The sequence below is a fragment of the Dipodomys merriami genome, unplaced genomic scaffold (genome assembly GCF_024711535.1).
Source record: "Dipodomys merriami isolate MVZ:Mamm:240054 unplaced genomic scaffold, mDipMer1.0.p SCAF_1429, whole genome shotgun sequence".
Taxonomy (NCBI): Eukaryota; Metazoa; Chordata; class Mammalia; order Rodentia; family Heteromyidae; genus Dipodomys; species Dipodomys merriami.
In genome coordinates, this window is record NW_027202748.1 from 102,600 (window position 1) to 106,873 (window position 4,274).

Consider the following 4,274-nt stretch of genomic DNA (forward strand, 5'->3'; position numbering starts at 1 on the left):
TGCCAGAATCATTTGTGAATTTGTCAATTAAACCCTCTACTCAAAAAGAATTTTGTAGTATCCTATAAAATATGAAATTAGAAGCAAAACTAAACTATTTATGTTAATTCTAAATTCTATTTTAGATTCTAGCTAACAGAATCCAGAAACACATAAAAAAATAATTCACTATGACCAGGTAGGCTTCATCCCAGAGACACAGGGATGGTTTAACATACGTAAGTCAATAAATGTAATCCAACATATCAACAGAGCCAAGGTCAAGAATCACATGATTATCGCTACAGATGCAAAAAAGGCCTTTGACAAAATTCAACATTCATTCATGCTAAAAGCTCTGGAGAAAATAGGAATAGAAGGAACATTTCTAAAAACAATAAAAGCCATTTATGACAGACCAATAGCCAATATTATACTTAATGGGGAAAAGCTACAACCAATTCTCCTAAAATCAGGAACAAGGCAAGGATGCCCACTGTCTCCACTCCTCTTCAATATAGTCCTAGAACCTTTAGCCAGGGCAATAAGGCAAGAAAAAGACATTAAAGGGATCCGCATAGGGAAAGAAGAAGTTAAACTATCCCTTTTTGCAGACGACATGATACTATACCTCCACGATCCCAAAAACTCCATCCCCAAACTCTTAGAAATCAGAAATCACTTCGGCAAAATAGCAGGATACAAAATAAACCCACAAAAATCAGTTGCCTTCCTATACACTGATAATGTACAGGAAGAGAGGGAAATAAAGGGAGCAACCCCATTCACAATAACCTCCCAAAAAATAAAATATTTAGGAATTAACCTAACCAAAGATATAAAAGAACTATTTAATGAGAACTATAAAAAGTTAAAGAAAGAAATTGCAGAAGACACTAGGAAATGGAAAGACCTCCCATGCTCCTGGATAGGCCGACTTAATATAGTAAAGATGGTAATACTTCCAAAACTAATATACAAATTCAACGCAATTCCTATTAAAATCCCAATGACGTACATCTCTGAAATACAGAAAACAGTCCAAAAATTCATATGGAACAACAAAAGACCTAGAATAGCCAAAACAATTCTAGGGCATAAAGACAATATGGGAGGGCTATCCATGCCGAACTTCAAACTCTACTACAGAGCTATAATAACAAAGACAGCATGGTACTGGCACAAAAACAGACCCAAAGACCAATGGAACAGAATAGAAGATCCAGAAATAAATCCACAGGCCTACAGCCAGCTGATATTCGACAAAGGAGCCAAAGACATACAATGGAAGAAACATAGCCTCTTCAACCGCTGGTGCTGGGAAAACTGGGCAGCCACATGCAGAAAACTAAAAGTGGACCCCACCCTATCACCATGCACCAACATCAACTCAAAATGGATTAAAGACCTTAACATTAAACCTGAATCTCTGAAACTACTGCAGGACAAAGTAGGAGAGACACTTGAACTAATAGGCACAGGAAGGAACTTCCTGAACAGAGTCGCAGGGTCACAACAAATTGGAGAGAGACTCGACAAATGGGACTACCTTAAAATAAAAAGCTTCTGCACAGATAAAGCTATCGCAACCAAGCTAGAAAGACAACCAACTAATTGGGAAAAAATATTTACCAGCAATATATCAGACAAGGGGTTAACATCCTGTATATACAGGGAACTCAAGAAACTAATCCCTCCCAAACCCAACAAACCAATTACTAAATGGGCAAGGGAACTAAAGAGGGACTTCTCAAATGAAGAAATAAAAATGGCAAAGAAACACATGAGGAAATGTTCATCATCCCTGGTGGTGAAGGAAATGCAAATAAAGACAACCCACCTTACCCCAGTCAGAATGTCCCACATCCACAAATCAGCCAACGACAAATGCTGGAGGGGATGTGGAGAACGAGGAATGCTATTACACTGCTGGTGGGAAAGTACACTCATACAACCACTTTGGAAAGCAGTCTGGAGGGTCCTTAGAAAGCTAAAGATTGACCTCCCTTACGACCCAGTCATACCACTTCTAGGCATCTACCCTGAACAACAGGAACCAATATACAAGGACACGTGCACCTCCATGTTTATTGCAGCACTGTTTGCAATAGCTAGGATATGGAAACAACCTAGATGCCCCACCACAGATGAATGGATCCAAAAATTGTGGTATCTATACACAATGGAATACTATGCAGCCATTAGAAATGACAAAATAATGGCATTTGCAGGGAAATTGATGGAGCTAGAAGGAATCATGTTGAGCGAGGTAAGCCAAGAACGAAGAGACAAACAGTACATGGTCTACCTGATAAGTGGATGATGAATCCAAAATGTTAGGTGATATGACAAAACTAACAGGACTTAAGAAACAAAGAACTCCCACTCATCTGGTTGAACCACTACTAAATATCCCCATGCTGCTGATCACATATATGGTATATAACATATGAGCACCGTTATATATTACAGACTGTGATAGACAATTTGCTCCAGGAAAGTTAGAATGAACTTGTGACTTTAAATGAGCATCATTATTCCACAATACTGTGAATTTCCGGAAATTATGTAATCACTTAATCACAATCAAAAAAAAAAAAAAAAGAACCTTGGGGAAGGGAGGGAGGGAGGGGATGGTAGGGGGAAAACAATGGAGGGGGTAACAATGTTCAAGAGGAAGCGGAAGTGTACTCATTGCCTCACTCATGTAACTGTAACCCTCTGTATAGTATCTTTACAATAAAAAAATTTAAAAAAAATAAATTCTATTTTAGCAAGATCTACAAAGTCCTGCTTTAGATGAACTTTGAAATTTCTCTAGGCTTAAGATTTTGTAATCCTTCCTCATTTCTTTGGAATCCAACAGAATGATGCTTACTTACTTTTTCAAATTTTGGGTGGGAATCATGAGCCATTTTGAATCTAGGAATGTTCTGTAATGAAGAGAGCATTTAAAACAAAACTGAAGATTATATACGAGTTGCATTTCAATAGGAAACTTGACTTCTCAAAACATAATAACAAAATTAGCCCAAACTTCCAACTGTGTATTCCTTTCTTGTTGTTTGGTTTGTTTTATTAGACAAAATTATACTACCTGGTCCAGGAAATGTATCACCATTTAATTCCACTCTCTAATCTCCTGCCTTAGTCTGAGTGCTAGAATTCCAGGTTTGTATCACATTGCCCTGCCATGTTTGTTGGTTTATTTAATCTAGACATAGACTAGCAATTCTGAACTTCTCCAATGATATTATCCACTAGACAGACTGCTCAGAGTGTTTATGTACTATTTTAGAAGATCTTCTAACATTTGACACAGGATACAATCATTTTCAGATGCACCTGCTGGGATCTCTGATTCATTCGATCCCTTTAATAGTAATTACGTGACTCTCTTACTATCTCTCGTCCCTACCTATGTAATAGTCTCAAACTTTTTTGAAGAAAGTTCATGAGGACTTTCTAAAATTAAAATTCATCTCTTAATTCTTACTCAGGACATATTTTCTATTGCTATTTTTAAACTTTTCTACATATTCTAAGAGTTGTTTCATTTGTGTATTTGTGTGTGCACATATAAGTGCCTCTGTGTGTATGTGTATGTTTGTATGTATGTATGCAAACGCCTCAAGCTCTTATTCATCAATCTTGCTCATGCCTGGTATTCCATCACCTGAGACATTCTTCCAATTCAGGTTTTGGCTGGTAGTGTGGAAAAGACTGTTCTGCCCAGGCTGCATGCAAACTGAACTTCCCAGACTGCTTTACATTCTTAGGTTTTATATCTCCAGAAGTATCAACTTTTAAACTATGAACATTTTTGTGAGTGAAAAGTCTAAGCTGTAGCCCACATTTTTAACTCAAAAATTCATATAAAGATAGATGAACATACACATTGCATATGCTGAGTGTACACTGTTAGAAATGTGATCTTAAGCTGCGTGGTGGAGAGATCTGGGGATTGGGGTTCAAAGCCAGCCCAGCTAGGAAAGTCCCAGAGACTTTTTTCTCCAATTAACTACAAGAAAACTGGAAGTGGCACTGTGGCTCAAGCGGTAGAGCAGTAGCCTTGAGCTGAATAGCAGATGGACAGTGCCCAGGCCCAAAGTTCAAGTGCCAAGACCAACAACAACAACAAAATGCAAGTAAAGGAAAGAAAAAGAAATGTGATTTAGCCACTAGTTCATTGCGAGTATAATCCCTGCTCTCTCGAGATGGACTTGTTTTTCCAGTTAAGTCCATGCCCTTATATCTGACTTTCATTGGAACCAGAATTATTCTTCCATTCTATT